Source organism: Ipomoea nil, unplaced genomic scaffold (genome assembly GCF_001879475.1).
Source record: "Ipomoea nil cultivar Tokyo-kokei standard unplaced genomic scaffold, Asagao_1.1 scaffold0518, whole genome shotgun sequence".
Classification (NCBI taxonomy): domain Eukaryota; kingdom Viridiplantae; phylum Streptophyta; class Magnoliopsida; order Solanales; family Convolvulaceae; genus Ipomoea; species Ipomoea nil.
The window spans coordinates 72,133-86,544 of record NW_017616946.1 but is presented as its reverse complement, the minus strand read 5'-3'; the positions used below and the strand labels follow the sequence as shown (position 1 = coordinate 86,544).

General features: G+C 30.5%; 3 non-coding genes across 3 annotated transcripts; all 3 read left to right on the top strand.

Annotated features, from left to right (window-relative positions):
• The first annotated feature begins 732 nt into the window (after nucleotides 1-732).
• On the top strand, nucleotides 733-814 carry TRNAS-GCU. Its single transcript has one exon. It is a non-coding gene; the product is annotated as a tRNA-Ser (tRNA).
• Nucleotides 815-4,933: 4,119 nt separating this feature from the next.
• On the top strand, nucleotides 4,934-5,015 carry TRNAS-GCU. Its single transcript has one exon. It is a non-coding gene; the product is annotated as a tRNA-Ser (tRNA).
• Nucleotides 5,016-12,473: 7,458 nt separating this feature from the next.
• On the top strand, nucleotides 12,474-12,555 carry TRNAS-GCU. Its single transcript has one exon. It is a non-coding gene; the product is annotated as a tRNA-Ser (tRNA).
• Nucleotides 12,556-14,412: the final 1,857 nt, after the last annotated feature.

Sequence of the window (14,412 nt, the reverse complement as noted above, 5' to 3'; positions counted from 1 at the left end):
CAATTTTCTTTGGTTCATACAAAAACTATTTTGAAATAATGAAATTCGTTTTAAACTTTTAATTGTAGGATATGAACTCTTTAACCAGTAAATGATCTTGTGGTCTTTTTAGCGGCATGAAGTAGCTCTCCTATATAGGAGGTCATGGGATTGAGCCCATTTGGGAAATATTGATTCTTTGTGATTTAGTAGGTTGATGAAGTAGTTATAAAACAAATATTACATTGTAACAGAGTAATTTGTAGAAAAAAAACTAAAATAAAAATAATAATCCGTTTCGATTTTTCTACCATAAAAGAACACACAAGTTTTTTAGCCGAGTGGTTAGGGCGTGTGGCCTGCTAAGTACATGCGTTTTCCCAACGAGAGTCCAAATCTCTCAAGCAACGATAAAAGTAAATTTTAAATTATTTGAAACAATGCAATTTTCTTTGGTTAATTCCAAAAAAAAAAAAAAAAAAAATATTGTAACTATTTTAAAATATTGAAGTTCGTTTTAAACTTTTGATTGAAGTACATTAACTCTTTAACCAGTTAATGATATTGTGGACTTTTTAGTGGCATGAAGTGGCTCTCCTAAATAGGACGTCATGAGTTTGAGAGTCTTTGTGATTCAGTAGGTTGAGAAAGTACTTAAAAACAAATATTACATTGTATCAAAGTAAGTTGTAGGAAAAATCTCTTAAAAAGATAGTAATCCGTTTTTTTCATATACAATAAAATAACACACATGTTTCTTTGGCCGAGTGGTTAAGGCGTGTGCCTGCTAAGTACATGGGGTTTCCCCGCGAGAGTTTGAATCTCTCAGGAAACGATAGAAGTAAATTTTTTAATTATTTGAAACACTGCAATTTTCTTTGGTTAATACAAAAACTATTTTGAAATAATGAAATTCGTTTTAAATTTTTAATTGTAGGATATGAACTTTTTAACCAGTAAATGATCTTGTGGTCTTTTTAGCGGCATGAAGTAGTTCTCCTATATAGGAGGTCATGGGATTGAGCCCCATTTGGGAAATATTGATTCTTTGTGATTTAGTAGGTTGAGTAAGTAGTTATAAACAAATATTACATTGAAACAGAGTAATTTGTAGAAAAAAAAAACTAAAAAAAAAAATAATGATCCGTTTCGATTTTTCTACCATAAAAGAACACACAAGTTTTTTTAGCCGAGTGGTTAGGGCGTGTGCCTGCTAAGTACATGCGTTTTCCCAACGGTAGTCCAAATCTCTCAAGCAACGATAAAAGTAAATTTTAAATTATTTGAAAAGTGCAATTTTCTTTGGTTAATTCCAAAAAATAAAAAATAAAATCTTGTAAATATTTTAAAATATTGAAGTTCGTTTTAAACTTTTTATTGAAGTACATTAACTCTTTAACCAGTAAATGATCTTGTGGACTTTATAGTGGCATGTAGTGGCTCTCCTAAATAGGACATAATGAGTTTGAGAGTCTTTGTGATTCAGTAGGTTGAAAAAGTACTTAAAAACAAATATTACATTGTATCAAAGTAAGTTGTTGGAAAAAATCTCTAAAAAGATAATAATCCATTTTTTGCATATACAATACAAAAACACACAAGTTGCTTTGGCGGAGTGGTTTAAGCTTGTGCCTGCTTAGTACATGGTGTTACCCCGCGAGAGTTCGAATTTCTCAGGCAACGATATAAGTAGATTTTTAATTATTTGAAACAATGCAATTTTCTTTGGTTAATACAAAAACTATTTTGAAATAATGAAATTCGTTTTAAACTTTTAATTGTAGGATATGAACTCTTTAACCAGTAAATGATCTTGTGGTCTTTTTAGCGGCAGGAAGTAGCTCTCCTATATAGGAGGTCATGGGATTGAGCCCCATTTGGGAAATATTGATTCTTTGTGATTTAGTAGGTTAATGAAGTAGTTATAAACAAATATTACATTGTAACAGAGTAATTTGAAGAAAAAAACTAAAATAAAAATATTAATGCGTTTCAATTTTTCTACCATAAAAGAACACACAAGTTGTTTTAGCTGAGTGGTTAGGGCGTGTGCCTGTTAAGTACATGCGTTTTCCCAACGAGAGTCCAAATCTCTCAAGCAACGATAAAAGTAAATTTTAAATTATTAGAAACAATGCAATTTTCTTTGGTTAATTCCAAAAAAAAAAAATTAAAATATTGTAACTATTTTAAAATATTGAAGTTCGTTTTAAACTTTTGATTGAAGTACATTAATTCTTTAACCAGTAAATGATCTTGTGGACTTTTTAGTGGCATGAAGTGGCTCTCCTAAATAGGACGTCATGAGTTTGAGAGTCTTTGTGATTCAGTAGGTTGAGAAAGTACTTAAAGACAAATATTACATTGTATCAAAGATAATAATCCATTTTTTTCATATACAATACAAAAACACACAAGTTGCTTTGGCTGAGTGGTTTAGGCGTGTGCCTGCTTAGTACATGGTGTTACCCCGCGAGAGTTCGAATTTCTCAGGCAACGATATAAGTAGATTTGTAATTATTTGAAACAATGCAATTTTCTTTGGTTAATACAAAAACTATTTTGAAATAATGAAATTCGTTTTAAACTTTTAATTGTAGGATATGAACTCTTTAACCAGTAAATGATCTTGTGGTCTTTTTAGCGGCATGAAGTAGCTCTCCTATATAGGAGGTCGTGGGATTGAGCCCCATTTGGGAAATATTGATTCTTTGTGATTTAGTAGGTTGATGAAGTAGTTATAAACAAATATTACATTGTAACAGAGTAATTTGTAGAAAAAAAATCTAAAATAAAAATAATAATGCGTTTCAATTTTTCTACCAATAAAGAACACACAAAGTCATTTAGCCGAGTGGTTAGGGCGTGTGCCTGCTAAGTACATGTGTTTTCCCAACGAGAGTCCAAATCTCTCAAGCAACGATAAAAGTAAATTTTAAATTATTAGAAACAATGCAATTTTCTTTGGTTAATTCCAAAAAAAAAAAAAAATATTGTAACTATTTTAAAATATTGAAGTTCGTTTTAAACTTTTGATTGAAGTACATTAATTCTTTAACCAGTTAATGATCTTGTGGACTTTTTAGTGGCATGAAGTGGCTCTCCTAAATAGGACGTCATGAGTTTGAGAGTCTTTGTGATTCAGTAGGTTGAGAAAGTACTTAAAAACAAATATTACATTGTATCAAAGTAAGTTGTTGGCAAAAAATCTCTAAAAAGATAATAATCCGTTTTTTTCATATACAATACAAAAACACACAAGTTGCTTTGGTCGAGTGGTTAAGGCGTGTGCCTGCTTAGTACATGGTGTTTCCCCGCGAGAGTTTGAATCTCTCAGGCAACGATAGAAGTAAATTTTTAATTATTTGAAACAATGCAATTTTCTTTGGTTAATACAAAAACTATTTTGAAATAATGAAATTCGTTTTAAATTTTTAATTGTAGGATATGAACTCTTTAACCAGTAAATGATCTTGTGGTCTTTTTAGCGGCATGAAGTAGCTCTCCTATATAGGAGGTCATGGGATTGAGCCCCATTTGGGAAATATTGATTCTTTGTGATTTAGTAGGTTGATGAAGTAGTTATAAACAAATATTACATTGTAACAGAGTAATTTGTAGAAAAAAAAACTAAAATAAAAATAATGATCCGTTTCGATTTTTCTACCATAAAAGAACACACAAGTTTTTTTAGCCGAGTGGTTAGGGCGTGTGCCTGCTAAGTACATGCGTTTTCCCAACGAGAGTCCAAATCTCTCAAGCAACGATAAAAGTAAATTTTAAATTATTTGAAAAATGCAATTTTCTTTGGTTAATTCCAAAAATAAAAAATAAAATCTTGTAACTATTTTAAAATATTGAAGTTCGTTTTAAACTTTTTATTGAAGTACATTAACTCTTTAACCAGTAAATGATCTTGTGGACTTTTTAGTGGCATGAAGTGGCTCTCCTAAATAGGACGTCATGAGTTTAGAGTCTTTGTGATTCAGTAGGTTGAGAAAGTACTTAAAAACAAATATTACATTGTATCAAAGTAAGTTGTTGGAAAAAATCTCTAAAAAAGATAATAATCCGTTTTTTCATATACAATACAAAAACACACAATGTTGCTTTGGCCGAGTGGTTAAGGCGTGTGCCTGCTTAGTACATGGTGTTTCCCGCGAGAGTTCGAATCTCTCAGGAACGATAGAAGTAAATTTTTAATTATTTGAAACAATGCAATTTTCTTTGGTTAATACAAAAACTATTTTGAAATAATGAAATTCGTTTTAAACTTTTAATTGTAGGATATGAACTCTTTAACCAGTAAATGATCTTGTGGTCTTTTTAGCGGCATGAAGTAGCTCTCCTATATAGGAGGTCATGGGATTGAGCCCCATTTGGGAAATATTGATTCTTTGCGATTTAGTAGGTTGATGAAGTAGTTATAAAAAAATATTACATTGTAACAGAGTAATTTGTAGGTAAAAAAAACTAAAATGAAAAAATAATCCGTTTCGATTTTTCTACCATAAAAGAACACACAAGTTGTTTTAGCCGAGTGGTTAGGGTGTGTGCCTGCTAAGTACATGCGTTTTCCCAACGAGAGTCCAAATCTCTCAAGCAACGATAAAAGTAAATTTTAAATTATTTGAAACAATGCAATTTTCTTTGGTTAATTCCAAAAAAAAAAAATAAAAAAAAATATTGTAACTATTTTAAAATATTGAAGTTCGTTTTAAACTTTTGATTGAAGTACATTAACTCTTTAACCAGTTAATGATATTGTGGACTTTTTAGTGGCATGAAGTGGCTCTCCTAAATAGGACGTCATGAGTTTGAGAGTCTTTGTGATTCAGTAGGTTGAGAAAGTACTTAAAAACAAATATTACATTGTATCAAAGTAAGTTGTAGGAAAAAATCTCTTAAAAAGATAGTAATCCGTTTTTTTCATATACAATAAAATAACACACATGTTTCTTTGGCCGAGTGGTTAAGGCGTGTGCCTGCTAAGTACATGGGGTTTCCCCGCGAGAGTTTGAATCTCTCAGGAAACGATAGAAGTAAATTTTTTAATTATTTGAAACACTGCAATTTTCTTTGGTTAATACAAAAACTATTTTGAAATAATGAAATTCGTTTTAAATTTTTAATTGTAGGATATGAACTTTTTAACCAGTAAATGATCTTGTGGTCTTTTTAGCGGCATGAAGTAGTTCTCCTATATAGGAGGTCATGGGATTGAGCCCCATTTGGGAAATATTGATTCTTTGTGATTTAGTAGGTTGAGTAAGTAGTTATAAACAAATATTACATTGAAACAGAGTAATTTGTAGAAAAAAAAAACTAAAAAAAAAAATAATGATCCGTTTCGATTTTTCTACCATAAAAGAACACACAAGTTTTTTTAGCCGAGTGGTTAGGGCGTGTGCCTGCTAAGTACATGCGTTTTCCCAACGGTAGTCCAAATCTCTCAAGCAACGATAAAAGTAAATTTTAAATTATTTGAAAAGTGCAATTTTCTTTGGTTAATTCCAAAAAATAAAAAATAAAATCTTGTAAATATTTTAAAATATTGAAGTTCGTTTTAAACTTTTTATTGAAGTACATTAACTCTTTAACCAGTAAATGATCTTGTGGACTTTATAGTGGCATGTAGTGGCTCTCCTAAATAGGACATAATGAGTTTGAGAGTCTTTGTGATTCAGTAGGTTGAAAAAGTACTTAAAAACAAATATTACATTGTATCAAAGTAAGTTGTTGGAAAAAATCTCTAAAAAAGATAATAATCCATTTTTTGCATATACAATACAAAAACACACAAGTTGCTTTGGCGGAGTGGTTTAAGCTTGTGCCTGCTTAGTACATGGTGTTACCCCGCGAGAGTTCGAATTTCTCAGGCAACGATATAAGTAGATTTTTAATTATTTGAAACAATGCAATTTTCTTTGGTTAATACAAAAACTATTTTGAAATAATGAAATTCGTTTTAAACTTTTAATTGTAGGATATGAACTCTTTAACCAGTAAATGATCTTGTGGTCTTTTTAGCGGCAGGAAGTAGCTCTCCTATATAGGAGGTCATGGGATTGAGCCCCATTTGGGAAATATTGATTCTTTGTGATTTAGTAGGTTAATGAAGTAGTTATAAACAAATATTACATTGTAACAGAGTAATTTGAAGAAAAAAACTAAAATAAAAATATTAATGCGTTTCAATTTTTCTACCATAAAAGAACACACAAGTTGTTTTAGCTGAGTGGTTAGGGCGTGTGCCTGTTAAGTAAATGCGTTTTCCCAACGAGAGTCCAAATCTCTCAAGCAACGATAAAAGTAAATTTTAAATTATTAGAAACAATGCAATTTTCTTTGGTTAATTCCAAAAAAAAAAAATTTAAAAATATTGTAACTATTTTAAAATATTGAAGTTCGTTTTAAACTTTTGATTGAAGTACATTAATTCTTTAACCAGTAAATGATCTTGTGGACTTTTTAGTGGCATGAAGTGGCTCTCCTAAATAGGACGTCATGAGTTTGAGAGTCTTTGTGATTCAGTAGGTTGAGAAAGTACTTAAAGACAAATATTACATTGTATCAAAGATAATAATCCATTTTTTTCATATACAATACAAAAACACACAAGTTGCTTTGGCTGAGTGGTTTAGGCGTGTGCCTGCTTAGTACAGTGGTGTTACCCCGCGAGACGTTCGAATTTCTCAGGCAACGATATAAGTAGATTTGTAATTATTTGAAACAATGCAATTTTCTTTGGTTAATACAAAAACTATTTTGAAATAATGAAATTCGTTTTAAACTTTTAATTGTAGGATATGAACTCTTTAACCAGTAAATGATCTTGTGGTCTTTTTAGCGGCATGAAGTAGCTCTCCTATATAGGAGGTCGTGGGATTGAGCCCCATTTGGGAAATATTGATTCTTTGTGATTTAGTAGGTTGATGAAGTAGTTATAAACAAATATTACATTGTAACAGAGTAATTTGTAGAAAAAAAATCTAAAATAAAAATAATAATGCGTTTCAATTTTTCTACCAATAAAGAACACACAAAGTCATTTAGCCGAGTGGTTAGGGCGTGTGCCTGCTAAGTACATGTGTTTTCCCAACGAGAGTCCAAATCTCTCAAGCAACGATAAAAGTAAATTTTAAATTATTAGAAACAATGCAATTTTCTTTGGTTAATTCCAAAAAAAAAAAAAATATTGTAACTATTTTAAAATATTGAAGTTCGTTTTAAACTTTTGATTGAAGTACATTAATTCTTTAACCAGTTAATGATCTTGTGGACTTTTTAGTGGCATGAAGTGGCTCTCCTAAATAGGACGTCATGAGTTTGAGAGTCTTTGTGATTCAGTAGGTTGAGAAAGTACTTAAAAACAAATATTACATTGTATCAAAGTAAGTTGTAGGAAAAAATCTCTTAAAAAGATAGTAATCCGTTTTTTTCATATACAATAAAATAACACACATGTTTCTTTGGCCGAGTGGTTAAGGCGTGTGCCACCTAAGTACATGGTGTTTCCCCGCGAGAGTTTGAATCTCTCAGGCAACGATAGAAGTAAATTTTTTAATTTATTTGAAACAATGCAATTTTCTTTGGTTAATACAAAAACTATTTTGAAATAATGAAATTCGTTTTAAATTTTTAATTGTAGGATATGAACTTTTTAACCAGTAAATGATCTTGTGGTCTTTTTAGCGGCATGAAGTAGTTCTCCTATATAGGAGGTCATGGGATTGAGCCCCATTTGGGAAATATTGATTCTTTGTAGATTTAGTAGGTTGAGAAAGTAGTTATAAACAAATATTACATTGAAACAGAGTAATTTGTAGAAAAAAAAAACTAAAAAAAAAATAATGATCCGTTTCGATTTTTCTACCATAAAAGAACACACAAGTTTTTTTAGCCGAGTGGATAGGGCGTGTGCCTGCTAAGTACATGCGTTTTCCCAACTGTAGTCCAAATCTCTCAAGCAACGATAAAAGTAAATTTTAAATTATTTGAAAAGTGCAATTTTCTTTGGTTAATTCCAAAAAATAAAAAATAAAATCTTGTAAATATTTTAAAATATTGAAGTTCGTTTTAAACTTTTTATTGAAGTACATTAACTCTTTAACCAGTAAATGATCTTGTGGACTTTATAGTGGCATGTAGTGGCTCTCCTAAATAGGACATAATGAGTTTGAGAGTCTTTGTGATTCAGTAGGTTGAAAAAGTACTTAAAAACAAATATTACATTGTATCAAAGTAAGTTGTTGGAAAAAATCTCTAAAAAAGATAATAATCCATTTTTTGCATATACAATACAAAAACACACAAGTTGCTTTGGCCGAGTGGTTTAGGCTTGTGCCTGCTTAGTACATGGTGTTACCCCGCGAGAGTTCGAATTTCTCAGGCAACGATATAAGTAGATTTTTAATTATTTGAAACAATGCAATTTTCTTTTGTTAATACAAAAACTATTTTGAAATAATGAAATTCGTTTTAAACTTTTAATTGTAGGATATGAACTCTTTAACCAGTAAATGATCTTGTGGTCTTTTTAGCGGCAGGAAGTAGCTCTCCTATATAGGAGGTCATGGGATTGAGCCCCATTTGGGAAATATTGATTCTTTGTGATTTAGTAGGTTAATGAAGTAGTTATAAACAAATATTACATTGTAACAGAGTAATTTAAAGAAAAAAACTAAAATAAAAATATTAATGCGTTTCAATTTTTCTACCATAAAAGAACACACAAGTTGTTTTAGTTGAGTGGTTAGGGCGTGTGCCTGTTAAGTACATGCGTTTTCCCAACGAGAGTCCAAATCTCTCAAGCAACGATAAAAGTAAATTTTAAATTATTAGAAACAATGCAATTTTCTTTGGTTAATTCCAAAAAAAAAAATTTAAAAATATTGTAACTATTTTAAAATATTGAAGTTCGTTTTAAACTTTTGATTGAAGTACATTAATTCTTTAAACCAGTTAATGATCTTGTGGACTTTTTAGTGGCATGAAGTGGCTCTCCTAAATAGGACGTCATGAGTTTGAGAGTCTTTGTGATTCAGTAGGTTGAGAAAGTACTTAAAGACAAATATTACATTGTATCAAAGATAATAATCCATTTTTTTCATATACAATACAAAAACACACAAGTTGCTTTGGCTGAGTGGTTTAGGCGTGTGCCTGCTTAGTACATGGTGTTACCCCGCGAGAGTTCGAATTTCTCAGGCAACGATATAAGTAGATTTTTAATTATTTGAAACAATGCAATTTTCTTTGGTTAATACAAAAACTATTTTGAAATAATGAAATATGTTTTAAACTTTTAATTGTAGGATATGAACTCTTTAACCAGTAAATGATCTTGTGGTCTTTTTAGCGGCATGAAGTAGCTCTCCTATATAGGAGGTCGTGGGATTGAGCCCCATTTGGGAAATATTGATTCTTTGTGATTTAGTAGGTTGATGAAGTAGTTATAAACAAATATTACATTGTAACAGAGTAATTTGTAGAAAAAAAATCTAAAATAAAAATAATAATGCGTTTCAATTTTTCTACCAATAAAGAACACACAAAGTCATTTAGCCGAGTGGTTAGGGCGTGTGCCTGCTAAGTACATGTGTTTTCCCAACGAGAGTCCAAATCTCTCAAGCAACGATAAAAGTAAATTTTAAATTATTAGAAACAATGCAATTTTCTTTGGTTAATTCCAAAAAATAAAAAAAATATTGTAACTATTTTAAAATATTGAAGTTCGTTTTAAACTTTTGATTGAAGTACATTAATTCTTTAACCAGTTAATGATCTTGTGGACTTTTTAGTGGCATGAAGTGGCTCTCCTAAATAGGACGTCATGAGTTTGAGAGTCTTTGTGATTCAGTAGGTTGAGAAAGTACTTAAAGACAAATATTACATTGTATCAAAGATAATAATCCATTTTTTTCATATACAATACAAAAACACACAAGTTGCTTTGGCTGAGTGGTTTAGGCGTGTGCCTGCTTAGTACATGGTGTTACCCCGCGAGAGTTCGAATTTCTCAGGCAACGATATAAGTAGATTTTTAATTATTTGAAACAATGCAATTTTCTTTGGTTAATACAAAAACTATTTTGAAATAATGAAATATGTTTTAAACTTTTAATTGTAGGATATGAACTCTTTAACCAGTAAATGATCTTGTGGTCTTTTTAGCGGCATGAAGTAGCTCTCCTATATAGGAGGTCGTGGGATTGAGCCCCATTTGGGAAATATTGATTCTTTGTGATTTAGTAGGTTGATGAAGTAGTTATAAACAAATATTACATTGTAACAGAGTAATTTGTAGAAAAAAAATCTAAAATAAAAATAATAATGCGTTTCGATTTTTCTACCAATAAAGAACACACAAAGTCATTTAGCCGAGTGGTTAGGGCGTGTGCCTGCTAAGTACATGTGTTTTCCCAACGAGAGTCCAAATCTCTCAAGCAACGATAAAAGTAAATTTTAAATTATTAGAAACAATGCAATTTTCTTTGGTTAATTCCAAAAAATAAAAAAAATATTGTAACTATTTTAAAATATTGAAGTTCGTTTTAAACTTTTGATTGAAGTACATTAATTCTTTAACCAGTTAATGATCTTGTGGACTTTTTAGTGGCATGAAGTGGCTCTCCTAAATAGGACGTCATGAGTTTGAGAGTCTTTGTGATTCAGTAGGTTGAGAAAGTACTTAAAGACAAATATTACATTGTATCAAAGATAATAATCCATTTTTTTCATATACAATACAAAAACACACAAGTTGCTTTGGCTGAGTGGTTTAGGCGTGTGCCTGCTTAGTACATGGTGTTACCCCGCGAGAGTTCGAATTTCTCAGGCAACGATATAAGTAGATTTTTAATTATTTGAAACAATGCAATTTTCTTTGGTTAATACAAAAACTATTTTGAAATAATGAAATATGTTTTAAACTTTTAATTGTAGGATATGAACTCTTTAACCAGTAAATGATCTTGTGGTCTTTTTAGCGGCATGAAGTAGCTCTCCTATATAGGAGGTCGTGGGATTGAGCCCCATTTGGGAAATATTGATTCTTTGTGATTTAGTAGGTTGATGAAGTAGTTATAAACAAATATTACATTGTAACAGAGTAATTTGTAGAAAAAAAATCTAAAATAAAAATAATAATGCGTTTCAATTTTTCTACCAATAAAGAACACACAAAGTCATTTAGCCGAGTGGTTAGGGCGTGTGCCTGATAAGTACATGTGTTTTCCCAACGAGAGTCCAAATCTCTCAAGCAACGATAAAAGTAAATTTTAAATTATTAGAAACAATGCAATTTTCTTTGGTTAATTCCAAAAAAAAAAAAAAAATATTGTAACTATTTTAAAATATTGAAGTTCGTTTTAAACTTTTGATTGAAGTACATTAATTCTTTAACCAGTTAATGATCTTGTGGACTTTTTAGTGGCATGAAGTGGCTTTCCTAAATAGGACGTCATGAGTTTGAGAGTCTTGTGATTCAGTAGGTTGAGAAAGTACTTAAAGACAAATATTACATTGTATCAAAGATAATAATCCATTTTTTTTCATATACAATACAAAAACACACAAGTTGCTTTGGTTGAGTGGTTTAGGCGTGTGCCTGCTTAGTACATGGTGTTACCCCGCGAGAGTTCGAATTTCTCAGCCAACGATATAAGTAGATTTTTAATTATTTGAAACAATGCAATTTTCTTTGGTTAATACAAAAACTATTTTGAAATAATGAAATTCGTTTTAAACTTTTAATTGTAGGATATGAACTCTTTAACCAGTAAATGATCTCGTGGTCTTTTTAGCGGCATGAAGTAGCTCTCCTATATAGGAGGTCGTGGGATTGAGCCCCATTTGGGAAATATTGATTCTTTGTGATTTAGTAGGTTGATGAAGTAGTTATAAACAAATATTACATTGAAAAATAGTAATTTGTAGAAAAAAAAACTAAAAAAAAATAATGATCCGTTTCAAATGAAAAATATTAACAGAGTAATTTGTAGGTAAAAAAACTAAAATGAAAAAATAATCCGTTTCGATTTTTCTACCATAAAAGAACACACAAGTTGTTTTACCCGAGTGGTTAGGGTGTGTGCCTGCTAAGTACATGCGTTTTCCCAACGAGAGTCCAAATCTCTCAAGCAACGATAAAAGTAAATTTTAAATTATTTGAAACAATGCAATTTTCTTTGGTTAATTCCAAAAAAAAAATAAAAAAAAATATTGTAACTATTTTAAAATATTGAAGTTCGTTTTAAACTTTTGATTGAAGTACATTAACTCTTTAACCAGATAATGATATTGTGGACTTTTTAGTTGGCATGAAGTGGCTCTCCTAAATAGGACGTCATGAGTTTGAGAGTCTTTGTGATTCAGTAGGTTGAGAAAGTACTTAAAAACAAATATTACATTGTATCAAAGTAAGTTGTAGGAAAAAATCTCTTAAAAAGATAGTAATCCGTTTTTTTCATATACAATAAAATAACACACATGTTTCTTTGGCCGAGTGGTTAAGGCGTGTGCCTGCTAAGTACATGGGGTTTCCCCGCGAGAGTTCGAATCTCTTAGGCAACAATAGAAGTAAATTTTTTAATTATTTGAAACAATGCAATTTTCTTTGGTTAATACAAAAACTATTTTGAAATAATGAAATTCGTTTTAAATTTTTAATTGTAGGATATGAACTTTTTAACCAGTAAATGATCTTGTGGTCTTTTTAGCGGCATGAAGTAGTTCTCCTATATAGGAGGTCATGGGATTGAGCCCCATTTGGGAAATATTGATTCTTTGTGATTTAGTAGGTTGAGTAAGTAGTTATAAACAAATATTACATTGAAACAGAGTAATTTGTAGAAAAAAAAACTAAAAAAAAAAAATAATGATCCGTTTCGATTTTTCTACCATAAAAGAACACACAAGTTTTTTTAGCCGAGTGGTTAGGGCGTGTGCCTGCTAAGTACATGCGTTTTCCCAACGGTAGTCCAAATCTCTCAAGCAACGATAAAAGTAAATTTTAAATTATTTGAAAAGTGCAATTTTCTTTGGTTAATTCCAAAAAATAAAAAATAAAATCTTGTAAATATTTTAAAATATTGAAGTTCGTTTTAAACTTTTTATTGAAGTACATTAACTCTTTAACCAGTAAATGATCTTGTGGACTTTATAGTGGCATGTAGTGGCTCTCCTAAATAGGACATAATGAGTTTGAGAGTCTTTGTGATTCAGTAGGTTGAAAAAGAACTTAAAAACAAATATTACATTGTATCAAAGTAAGTTGTTGGAAAAAATCTCTAAAAAAGATAATAATCCATTTTTTGCATATACAATACAAAAACACACAAGTTGCTTTGGCCGAGTGGTTTAGGCTTGTGCCTGCTTAGTACATGGTGTTACCCCGCGAGAGTTTGAATTTCTCAGGCAACGATATAAGTAGATTTTTAATTATTTGAAACAATGCAATTTTCTTTGGTTAATACAAAAACTATTTTGAAATAATGAAATTCGTTTTAAACTTTTAATTGTAGGATATGAACTCTTTAACCAGTAAATGATCTTGTGGTCTTTTTAGCGGCAGGAAGTAGCTCTCCTATATAGGAGGTCATGGGATTGAGCCCCATTTGAGAAATATTGATTCTTTGTGATTTAGTAGGTTAATGAAGTAGTTATAAACAAATATTACATTGTAACAGAGTAATTTGAAGAAAAAAACTAAAATAAAAATAATAATGCGTTTCAATTTTTCTACCATAAAAGAACACACAAGTTGTTTTAGCTGAGTGGTTAGGGCGTGTGCCTGTTAAGTACATGCGTTTTCCCAACGAGAGTCCAAATCTCTCAAGCAACGATAAAAATAAATTTTAAATTATTAGAAACAATGCAATTTTCTTTGTTTAATTCCAAAAAAAAAAATTTAAAAATATTGTAACTATTTTAAAATATTGAAGTTCGTTTTAAACTTTTGATTGAAGTACATTAATTCTTTAACCAGTTAATGATCTTGTGGACTTTTTAGTGGCATGAAGTGGCTCTCCTAAATAGGACGTCATGAGTTTGAGAGTCTTTGTGATTCAGTAGGTTGAGAAAGTACTTAAAAACAAATATTACATTGTATCAAAGTAAGTTGTTGGAAAAAATCTCTAAAAAAGATAATAATCCGTTTTTTCATATACAATACAAAAACACACAAGTTGCTTTGGCCGAGTGGTTAAGGCGTGTGACAGCATAGTACATGGTGTTTCCCTGCGAGAGTTTGAATCTCTCAGGCAACGACAGAAGTAAATTTTTAATTATTTGAAACAATGCAATTTTCTTTGGTTAATACAAAAACTATTTTGAAATAATGAAATTCGTTTTAAACATTTAATTGAAGGTTATGAACTCTTTAACCAATAAATGATCTTGTGGTCTTTTTAGCGGCATGAAGTAGCTCTC